Below are 12,246 nucleotides of genomic sequence, written 5' to 3' on the forward strand. Positions count from 1 at the left end.
TGACCATCAGACTAGATGCTACTAAAGGAGACCTACAACATCATAGTACTATCTGTGTAATGTTGTAAATAATTCACAGGTGTTTCTGTGAAAAATGGGCATTTACACTAAAAATGTAATTTTGAGAAAATTGTCTTTTAAAGACAAAAAATTTAATAGACAGCCAAGTGATGCACACAAAATATATTAGGATCCTCCTGGCTGGTAGTCCTCATCTCCTTCTTCATCTTTCTGACCCAGTGTTATTGGCTTTCTTTTGACATACTGTTTGCTGCAAGCTCTGCCTTCATGATTCGCAGTTGGTCCAAGTCCATCACACTTTTAGTGGTGTTTTAACCTATATGAATTCAAAGATGCTCCAGACCCTGTAGTCTCCCGAAACAGCGAAAAGTAAGAGCAGTGTCAAAAACATGAAGTTCGAAGACTGACATTACAACAAAAACATTTTTTGGCATCCTTGTTCATACAACAATGTTTAAAGATTCGTTGGTATTTTGTGTTTGCCTTTCAGACATTTGTTCAACAGCGCTGAAACACAGGTTCCATGGCAAGCACAACTGCATTTAGTTTAGTAATTTTGTGTGGGAAAGCGTCTAGTTTATCTTTCTATTTTGCCTCCAGGTATTTACACCACTCAATGGAACACAGCATCTGTAGGCAGCTTGGAGAAATAAATGCCCGGACAGCTCTCTTCATACCATCTAAATTATACCTGTTACTTCTGAAAGCCATACCATAATATTGTGTAATCTGCTCAATTTATTTGTCAGTCCGTCGACGCCTTATGCTTTGACCATTTGATAACTTAGTACTTCTCAGTTGCCGTTTTAGTCTACGTAGTCTCGTGACCATCCTCTTCTGCACATGAGTAATGCACCCTAGTTTTGTAATTGACAAGTCATCGTAAGGTTCACTCTCCACCAATGACGCAAACCAAAGTTTCAGAAGTGTCAGTGGAATGATTATTTTCAATATTGGTTTAAAGTAGTAAATATTCGAATATTTCAATAGAAAAACACCAAATTAAGTATAACTACCCATATTCTCATGATCTGCATAAAAGTAAAAACATCAAACTTTGTCATTTTGGGTGGTACGACTCCTCGTAATATTCTTTACTACAACTGTTTTGGCTTTATTGCCATTCTCACGTAATCTGTGAATCCAACATTGGTGAGACTATCTGCACATTCGATGATTGTCCGTATGAATAAAACACACAATGATACTTGCGTCTAGTTTGATTTTATGCTCATATTCAATCTATATTAAATTGTCATTGCCTATTTCGTAGTTATTACGTGCCATGTAGTAATTCTAAACGTATCTGATAAATTTTGACACTTATTTGATAGTTTGTTTACTACAAAGTACGATTTGACATTTACTAGACATTTCGTTTACTGTGATGCTAAATGTTTAGAATGTGTAATTAGATAAGCAACGACAGTGTTATGTTTCAGTGATAAGATTTTGCTACGTACTGTATCATTGATCTGAGTATCTTTTGTTGTCTATATGTACTATCCCTTTTGGTGACCCAGTACTCCAATAACGTCTTTCAGATAATATCTGTGTTTAAAGTCTGTGTTTTCGCTCAGTATTTCGTGTGAATAGTCTTATGCACGTAATTGTGAACATATCTCCAACTCTTTAGGTATGTTCTTTCGGTATTCTGTGTAGTATCTGTAATGCAATTGCAATTTTCTCGGCTGTATGGTGTTGGTTTTTTAGACGTAAAGAGGAGCTAGATTAATTATTATAAATGACGTTTCTCGTGTATATTTTAAACCGGCAAAACTTTGTTGAAAAACTGGAATACGAAAATGGGTAGTACATACGAACAACAAAACATACGCAGACCAAAGATATAATTCACTGCAAAATCCAATCAGTGAAATGCAACATTATCATTGCTTAGCTAATTATGCTTTGTAAACGTACGGGTAACGCTCGTTTCGCAACACTTCACGCGTACGTGACATCGTTTTGACGTCACGCGCAATATCGACGATCGCAGTAGCTGCCATCGACTTTAGTTAGCGTTCGATACGGCCTCTCACAAGACTTCATGGAGGCGTATCGGAGATTTATAAAGGTACGTCATTCTTGGAATGATTGACAATAATTATCTCCATAATTAAACATCATTTAATGATTTATCGACAGTTAATGCTTTCATGTAAGAGTGCTGACTCGAAAGTTGATATCGTCACTAATTTAAAAATTAAGCCTGAAAAACGCTTGTATGATAATTTTCAGTATTCCGCTTCAAGGTGACAGAACACTGAAAATTTACCACAAACATGTCACCATTATCACTAAAAGTCAGTTAATAACATACTAATATGAAATTTACATTACAGGACTAACGTGTGCATGTAACATACCGTCACTGCTTTTTGTTGAGGGAATAGGTTAGACTTAGTACAAGTAAGCAGCTCACTGTGCGGCGTATCCGCCAGAGCGATTCTACGGTGATTCGGTGCAACGTTGAGTCGGCGAAAGAAGTGTGCCGCTGGCAGCGCTGTTGTCAGCTCACAACTGCGAAGAGCAAACGACTGCAGACGAAACCGACAATCGTCTACAGCGCTGCGACAAGACTGAAGTGTTACCACAGTGACGAAAACAAATCGTGTTACCCGTCTGACTGAGGTAGACGCGCGAAGCAGCCACGCCTGGTTAACTGCCACTGTCAGTGTGCCTCTTCCACCGACTCTACTACAGCAGTGAAGTAATAGGACAGACCAATGGCAGACAACGAAGGGAGGTCGCACTGTGTTGCAAGCATGCAAGCAGTGCTATGGGACGCATCGCAGATGCGGGTAAAATTGTCGGGTCTTCTGCACATTCCATAGAAGGTAAAACTGTTTTGTATATTTACATTCTCTGCAACCGATTATGAAGAGAAACGTTAATAGCGGTGATACAGCGTAGCGCTAAAACATGTCACAAACTTTTTTCTTATAGTTTGAAAACACCGGTTCTAAGCGGAAGCTAGGCCGTGACAACGTAAAAAACTTGTGTAAAAGTGCGAGTAGGGCTCGCGCACTGAGAGTTCCGTACAAACTTAATTATGTGCACGTATATGTAGTTCATCAATCCTGGGAATCGAGACTCTCAATTATTTTTGCCTATCGATATCTATAGCGGCAAGATTCTGGTACTGGGAATTCCAAGACCGTATCAAAATCTCTACGATAGTTCCTCAGACTAGCATGGACATACAAAAAGAAGAGAGCAGGGGAATTCAGTATATGTACAAAGAGAGAGGAGATTTGAAAAAGCACTTTTTATTTACTTACTAAAACAATACTACAACTTACTTTAATTTTATGTTTGCATAAAATGTTGTTCGTCTATTATGTTCTTGGCGGATGATGACTGTAATGTGTGTCCACATAGAAAAACATATTTTTATGTGATATGAATACAATTTAAAAAGTTCAAGATTTTTTTTCGCTTTACTTACACCACTAAACTTTGCTTCTTACCGAAGCTCTAGCCCTTTAGGATCTGATGAGTGAGTTTGCTACTATCAAAATATGTGACATAAATTGCTGTATTTTTTACTGCGTTACTTAAATTTCTTACACAACCAAGGGACCATAGACTTTGGTTTCCGACATAATTGCACCAACTTGTTCCAGAGAAAACGGGATCTTAAGAGATGAACAGACACACACGTCGACAAACAACGACAAATAATTTTTTTCGTTTGATACAAGTACAAATTAACAATTTTCTGATTTTTTTATTTTACTTGTACTAAAAAATCTTGGTTCAAGAATCACAAAAGAAGGTTGTATACATGTAAGAATCCTGGAGATACTAGAAGGTATCAGATAGAATATATAATGGTAACACAGAGGCTTAGGAACCAGGTTTTAAATTGTAAGACATTTCCACGGGCAGATGTGGACTCTGACCATAATCTATTGGTTATGAACTGTAGATTAAAACTGAAGAAACTGCAAAAAGGTGGTAATTTAAGGAGATGGGATCTGGATAAACTGGTTAAACCAGAGGTTGTACAGAGTTTCAGGGAGAGCATAAGGGAACAATTGACAGGATTGGGGGAAAAAATACAGTAGAAAAAGAATGGGTAGCTCTGAGGGATGAAGTAGTGAAGGCAGCAGACGATCAAGTAGGTAAAAAGACGAGGGCTAGTAGAAATCCTTGGGTAACAGAAGAAATATTGAATTTAATTGATGAAAGGAGAAAATATAAAAATGCAGCAAATGAAGCAGGCAAAAAGGAATACAAACGTCTCAAAAATTAGATCGACATGAAGTGCAAAATGGCTAAGCACGGATGGCTGGAAGACAAATGTAAGGATGTAGAGGCTTATCTCACTAGGGGTAAGATAGATAATGCCTACAGGAAAATTAAAGACACCTTTGGAGAAAAGAGAACCACTTGTATGAATATCAAGAGCTCAGATGGAAACCCAGTTCTAAGCAAAGAAGGAAAAGCAAAAAGGTGGAAGGAGTATATAGAGGGTCTATACAAGGGCGAGGTACTTGAGGGCAATATTATGGAAATGGAAGAGGATGTAGATGAAGATGAAATGGGAGATACGATACTGCATGAAGAGTTTGACAGAGCACTGAAACACCTGAGTCGATACAAGGCCCCTGGAGTAGACAATATTCCATTAGAACTACTGACGGCCTTGGGAGAGCCAGTCCTGACAAATCTCTACCATCTGGTGAGCAAGATGTATGAGACAGGCGAAATACCCTCAGACTTCAAGAAGAATATAATAATTCCAATCCCAAAGAAAGCAGGTGTTGATAGATGTGAAAATTACCGAACTACCAGTTTAATAACCCACAGCTGCAAATTACTAACACGAATCCTTTACAGACGAAGGAAAAATTGGTAGAAGCCGACCTCGGGGAAGATCAGTTTGGGTTCCGTAGAAATATTGGAACACGTGAGGCAATACTGACATTACGACTTATCTTAGAAGAATGATTAAGGAAAGGCAAACCTACGTTTCTAGCATTTGTAGACATAGAGAAAGCTTTCGACAATGTTGACTGGAATACTCTCTTTCAAATTCAAAACGTGGCAGGGGTAAAATTCAAGGAGCGAAAGGCTATTTACAATTTGTACAGAAACCAGATGGCAGTTATAAGAGTCGAGGGGTATGAAAGGGAAGCAGTGGTTGGGAAGGGAGTGAGACAGGGTTGTAGCCTCTCGCCGATGTTATTCAATACGTATATTCAGCAAGCAGTAAAGGACACAAAAGAAAAATTTGGAGTAGGTATTAAAATCCATGAAGAAGAAATAAAAACTTCGAGGTTCGCCGATGACATTGTAATTCTGTCACAGACAGCAAAGGACTTGAAAGAGCAGTTGAACGGAAAGGACATGGTCTTGAAAGGAGGATATAAGATGAACATCAACAAAAGCAAAACGAGGATAATGGAATGTAGTCGAATTAAGTCGGGTGATGCTGAGGGAATTAGATTGGGAAATGAGACACTTAAAGTAGTAAAGGAGTTTTGCCATTTGAGGAACCAAATAACTGATGATGGTCGAAGCAGAGAAGATATAAAATGTAGACTGGCAATGGCAGGGAAAGCGTTTCTGAAGAAGAGAAATTTGTTAACGTCGAGTATAGATTTAAGTGTCAGGAATTCGTTTCTGAAAGTATTTGTACGGAGTGTAGCCATGTATTAAAGTGAAACATGGACGATAAATAGTTTGGACAAGAAGAGAATAGAAGCTTTCCAAATGTGGTGCTACAGAAGAATGCTGAAGATTAGATGGGTAGATCACATAACTAATGAGGAGGTATCGAATAGAATTGGGAAGAAGAGAAGTTTGTGGCACAACTTGACAAGAAGAAGGGACCGGTTGGTAGGACATGTTCTGTGGCATCAAGGGATCCCCAAATTTAGCATTGGAGGGCAGCATGGAGGGTAGAAATCGTAGAGGGAGACCAAGAGATGAATACACTAAGCAGATTCAGAAGGATGTAGGTTGCAGTAAGTACTGAGAGATGAAGAAGCTTGCACGGGATAGGGTAGCATCGACAGCTGCATCAAACCACTCTCAGGACTGAAGACCACAACAACAACAACAACAACAACAACAACAAGAAACCTTGCTTCTCGCAAAATGTCATGATTCCAGGTCACCGGGAAGCACCCTACGGGCTTTGATAACGGTATTTTCAATGATCAAAATACATAACATAACTGACCGTATCTTTTGATTGCATTGATTTAAAAGCTTACAACATTTACACCGCCAACGGATTATAGATCTTAGTAGGTGATATAAATTTGAACTTGATACAGCAATCTCTCCCAGAGGAAAAGACGGACAGACGGATAAAAAACGAAATAATTGCGTGTAATGCAGTTACAAACTGACAATTTTCGGATTTTTTCCTTTATTTGTACTGTGAAACCTTGCTTATTGCCGAATTTCATGATTCTAAGTCAGCGGGATGTTTTGATGAGTGGTTTCCGCGTTTCAAAATACGTGACATAAATGTCTGTATCTTTTTATTGGATTGACTTAGAAGCTTACAACTCTTACAGATACAAGGGACCATAGACCTTCTTAACATTAACATAAATCTGAACTCTAGCCGTTCCTGAGAAAAAGGGTTCTTAACAGTCGGACAGACAGATAGACGGACCGACGGACAACAAAGGGATCCTCCAAGGGTTCCGTTTTCACAGACTGAGGCACGGAACTGTAAAAACGGTTAAACAAGTGATTGGGAAGGAATTTTGATTCCAGAGAAATAAAGCACAAATAATGTGTATCAAAAAATGACTCGCGGTTTATCTTAGAAGGAATAACACACAGAAAACATTAAAGATTTCGTCCGACTTGGAAGCAAAGTGACACAAGAAGACATACAAAAGGAAAATCTTACTTACATTCTTACGGCCTTTACATACTCATCGGCTCTCCAATAAAACAGTGATCCAGTCATCTCTCTTCCCAACTGTCTCCATCTTGCACCTTAACGAGCCACATCCGCCACTTCACATTAACTGTTCTTTTACCCATCGTGTTTTACCCTCCATTCACTCTTCTTCCATCTTATTTCCACTAGTATTATGCCGTCACTGCTCTTGCTTCTTCTATATCTTGTGCGTGTTCTCCCCATCTCATTCTCCCATTTTACTTCCAAATCTTTCACTCCCGTTTTCACACAGCGGTTCACTTCTCTGTAGCAGCTTTTCATTCCTTTTTGATGCTGTCTATGATTCTGTTCCATGCCCCATATGTTACCATCTATCTACATTCTCACATAATTTTATCTTTGATGTCGGGCTCAATGTCCTTAGATTTCAGACAATGGGAATGACATAGTACTTCCTGTTGCCTGCTGCAAGTTTTGCTACCATATTACAAATTTTCATAAATATATAAACTTCTTCACTTTCGCAGCACCTCCGCCACGTGCCGTTACTGCAGTTCTTTCTCCTTGTTTTCTCATTTTACCTTTACGAAAAGAAAACTACACATGCAAAAAAGGTACTAATCTCAAACTTGCTAAATAACAAAGTAAACAGCTTCGAAAACTGTGTGCCGGCCGCTGGTGGCCGAGCGGGTCTGGCGCTACAGTCTGGAACCGCGCGACCGCCACGGTCGCAGGTTCGAATCCTGCCTCGGGCATGGATGTGTGTGTTGTCCTTAGGTTAGTGAGGTTTAAGTAGTTCTAAGTTCTAGGGGACTTATGACCTCAGCAGTTGAGTCCCATAGTGCTCAGAGCCATTTGAACCATTTTTTTTTTCTAAAACTGTACGTGCAGAGTAAAGATCACTTTGGGATTGAGACCTGTTTGGGAATGACATGTAGGCTAATGGAAACCTGAAAGACAGTTAGTAGAAGGATCTGAGTTGTAGAGCTATTACATAATATCAAATTTTTTGTGAGAGACGAAGTAAAGTTAATTACTTAAGACATAAATACTGCGTTAGTGAATCCAGAAGTTCGGATATGTGACAAAGCAACCAAGCACGAGTGAGGCGAATGCAGCAGTACGGGCTATAGGGATGATGAGCGTAGGGGAGCTAGGGTTCGGCCTGTTCGAAGGAACTATCGCAGCCTTCATTGGGGAAAACATGCGCTCTCTCGATGTTTCTAGTACTGTCGTGGAGACAGATATAAACAGAATGGATGCGAACTCTATCGACAGACTTTTAGAAGTCATTTAAAGATGACAGGTGAGTGCTTTGAAACTCGTTATTGTTAACCGTATTTCCGAGTAAGTGAACAGACATGTGGCTTGAACATCGCTGGGATGTATTTTCTTCGACACCCTTGCAACATATACCTCTCATAATTTCCGTGTTTCTGAATGATGAATCGTTAGAAACAATTTTTCTGAACTCTTGATTTAACGACGAACTTGTGATTGTCCTTTATCGAGGATAACTATTTGACTAGATGCACGATGATCTTGCTCTTCTGCAAGAACGAGAAACACATAAGAAAACAAAAGTTACGAATCTCAAAGGTAGTTATAGAACTACCAAAACTTCTTCTCAGAGTGTGTTTGCGGAGTAAAAGTCCGTCTGAAAATTATAGGAGCCACCAAACACAAATTTCTTGGGTTGCTGGATGTAAAAGCTCATGTCGCATTGTTGTAGCTGTGATACAAGTTTCGGGAAACAACTACAATAAAATAGGAGAACTGTAACAAAAGAGGTCGGTTTTTTGATGAAAACAGTAAGGTCACTCACGTAATTCGTTTTAAGCTTCGGTTATCTGCTCCTGTACTGGTGATATTGATCTTGGCCAGAATGTCACGGGTAATCTGTTTGCTGAGTACCCTTGTGCGTAACACATCAGTGATGAATTATTCTCAGGTTATGAGCCGAGTGGCAGCGTAGCGTTTGAAGGAAGGTTCCAACACGTTTTATACGACTAGAAAATTAGTAGAAATGCTGCTCAAAACGAGTTTCCATTGGGTGATAACCAAAGAAAACTTCATAATTAAAGCCTCAGTTCTCACATCTCCATTGACAGTTTCGATAGAGTTTAACTGTGCCAAACTTGTGAATAAAAAGTTCTTCGGCGTAGTGGAGACACCTCAAAGTTAGGTATAAAACGTAAGGGAAAGAGGCACCTTACAAAAAGGTTTCATTATGATATACACTGATATATACGACGGTAGTATCTGTTCCCGAAAGAACAGTTACCGTGGATGACCATGCTCCTTTGCTAGAAATGAAATGATAATTAAATGGACACCCTAGCTGCAAACAGGCGTTGATGTAATTCATTGGGGACATGCTGAAAATGTGTGCCCCGACCGGGACTCGAACCCGGGACCTCCTGCTTACATGGCAGACGCTCTATCCATCTGAGCCACCGTGGGCACAGAGGATAGTGCGACTGCAGTAACTTATCCCTTGCACGCTCCCCGTGAGATACACATTCCCAACATGTCCACACCACTACATTCGTAGTACGCCTAATAGATGTTTGCCCATCATACTCATTACTCGTGGCAGATTAATCTACCAAGTCCCGTACAAGTTCGGGCATAGCGTGTGCGTTCGCACAAGAAGGTCAATGGCCGGGAAGCCATATTTAACTATATACGACGGTAGTATCTGTTCCCGAAAGAACAGTTACCGTGGATGACCATGCAGCTTTGCTAGAAATGAAATGATAATTAAATGGACACCCTAGCTGCAAACAGGCGTTGATGTACTTCATTGGGGACATGCTGAAAATGTGTGCCCCGACCGGGACTCGAACCCGGGACCTCCTGCTTACATGGCAGACGCTCTATCCATCTGAGCCACCGTGGGCACAGAGGATAGTGCGACTGCATCTATTAGGCGTACTACGAATATAGTGGTGTGGACATGTTGGGAATGTGTATCTCACGGGGAGCGTGCAAGGGATAAGTCCCTGCAGTCGCACTATCCTCTGTGCCCACGGTGGCTCAGATGGATAGAGCGTCTGGCATGTAAGCAGGAGGTCCCGGGTTCGAGTCCCGGTCGGGGCACACATTTTCAGCATGTCCCCAATGAAGTACATCAACGCCTGTTTGCAGCTAGGGTGTCCATTTAATTATCATTTCATATACACTGATGAGCCGAAACCATATGACCACCTGATTAATACCTTGCTCTTCCGTCTTTGGAACGAAATACGTCACTGATTCTGCGTATCAGGGATCCGTTTGTCGGTAGATTTGTGGAGGTGCATCAAATTAGATGTCTGCGTGGACGTTATATGATTTGCGTATGCAGTGAGGGATCCCGATAGCGACGTAGGCGGGATTCATAGGGTTTACATCAGTCGAATTTGGTCGCCGAGACATCGAAGTGAGTTCACTATAATGATCCTCAAACTCTGTAGCACACTGGCTCCGAGACACGGACAATTATACTGCTGTAAGACGGCACCGCCTTTGGGGAAGACATCAAGCATGAAAGGATGCAGGTGGTTCGCAGCTGTCAGTGTGTTTTCGATAACTACCATATGTCCCATGCAAGCGCAGGAGAATGTCTTCCATAGCATAATACTGCTCCCACCAGCCTGCATTCGTAGCGTGCTGCGCGTTTCGAGCCGCGGATCACCTCGGTGACGGCGTTTTTGGAGACGACCACCGACCTAATGTAGCAAAATTGTGATTCACCCAAAGAGCCGTCACTTTCCCATTGATCGAAGCTCGAATCTCGATGGTCCCGTGCCCACTGCAATCGTAATCGACAGTATCGTTGGGTCAACATGTGAACACGTAGGGGTGATCTGCAGCGCAACCCTATGTTCAACAAAGTACGATGAACGGTGTGATCCGAAACATTTGTACACGCACCAGCATTGTGCTGTTTCTCCAGTGATGCCACAGATCACCATCTGTCCTGAAAAGCAGACAAGCCTCCGAACCCCACGTTCTGTGAAATATCGTGGACGTTCAACATACAACCATTTAACGCCTAGAGATTTCACTGTCTTTCTACCTCTTTCCGTAGATGCTCACGGCAGTAGCACGTGAACATTGGAGAAGTGTTAGAGGAACTCGTTCACAGGCTCTGCATAATAATAATCTGCCCTTTGTCAGAGTCGCTTATCTCAGTGGATTTCCCCATTTGTAGCCCGTATCTTCACTGGGGTGATCGCCCGTCTGTCTGCTCCGCTTACATATACTTTTGCTACCGTGTAAAGTGCCAGCAACGCAGCCAGGTGCATCCAACGTCGCGGTGGGGACCGTTCATAATATTTTGGCTTATCAGTGTGGCTTCCTAGCTAACGAGCACAGTCACAAGTAACTTTACTTCTTATTTATGCATCGAAATACTTTTCTTTGGAACCCTTTGCAGTCTGTGGAATTTCTGTTTCACCATACAGAAATAGGTGCTGTATTCTTGTGGACGTTATGTTACACCATATGGAATTAGATTCTGTTTTCTTTTGTAACGGCTTCTGTAACAACACACACTTTGTCTTATATAACATACATTGACTTGTAAATTGGTAAGCTTGAGGTTGTTGGAAGACAGCGAGCGCACACCAAGATAGAAGATCAGAGACACAATGCAAAGAGCAGGCGAAAGTGCTAGCGATTCGGTTACCGGAAGTAAACACTAACGCTACAGCCCTAAGAATTGCTTACGCTCTAAGAATCTATCTCAGGGGAGAAGTTCCACCTGAGAGAATTAACTGGTAACTGCATCCACAGCCCAGACGCTGTTGTAAGGCCCCACAGTAGAAGCTGCTCACAAAATGCACGTATTAACAGAGGGAGCTAGCTTCATACTTGCTCCCGAGAACCGCAACGTTAGTGGGTTTACGAATGTTACAGTGAATTTTTAATACCGCTGGAATTGCGCCTCACTCACGAAAACATTGTTGTTGGTAACCCTAATAGGGAAGACAATGATGTTTAGCTTTCAGCTGGATGCTGTTGCTACCAAACACAGTTTGTTACTGTAAAGGCCAGAGTTGTCCCCATCTATCGAGAAGGGAAGAAATCTGAATGTGGTTGGCCAGAGGCACACTAGAGGTACAGGGCCGACTATAGGAAGGGAGAAATAATGGGCCACGACAGTCCCTGAAACATCCAAGTTTTGTTTAGAGAGAGTTCTCAGTCAGCTCTCTGGGCCGCCAACTTTGTGTCGCTCAATGGGGCCCATCGACAAATTACGTCACACGTTGAGGGGGAAGGAGAAGTCAACAAAGTCTTAACATCGTGAGTGAAAGAAGAGGGGGCGGACGAATCATAAGCTTCGTGACGTTACATGTGTG

General features: G+C 41.4%; 3 non-coding genes across 3 annotated transcripts; 1 reads left to right on the plus strand and 2 right to left on the minus strand.

Annotated features, from left to right (window-relative positions):
* Positions 1–9,287: 9,287 nt before the first annotated feature.
* On the minus strand, positions 9,288–9,362 carry Trnat-ugu. The gene has a single exon. It is a non-coding gene; the product is annotated as a tRNA-Thr (tRNA).
* A 364-nt stretch (positions 9,363–9,726) lies between these two features.
* Trnat-ugu lies at positions 9,727–9,801 on the minus strand. The gene has a single exon. It is a non-coding gene; the product is annotated as a tRNA-Thr (tRNA).
* A 124-nt stretch (positions 9,802–9,925) lies between these two features.
* Positions 9,926–10,000, plus strand: Trnat-ugu. The gene has a single exon. It is a non-coding gene; the product is annotated as a tRNA-Thr (tRNA).
* Positions 10,001–12,246: the final 2,246 nt, after the last annotated feature.

This window comes from Schistocerca americana, chromosome 1 (assembly GCF_021461395.2).
Source record: "Schistocerca americana isolate TAMUIC-IGC-003095 chromosome 1, iqSchAmer2.1, whole genome shotgun sequence".
NCBI classification, from domain to species: Eukaryota; Metazoa; Arthropoda; class Insecta; order Orthoptera; family Acrididae; genus Schistocerca; species Schistocerca americana.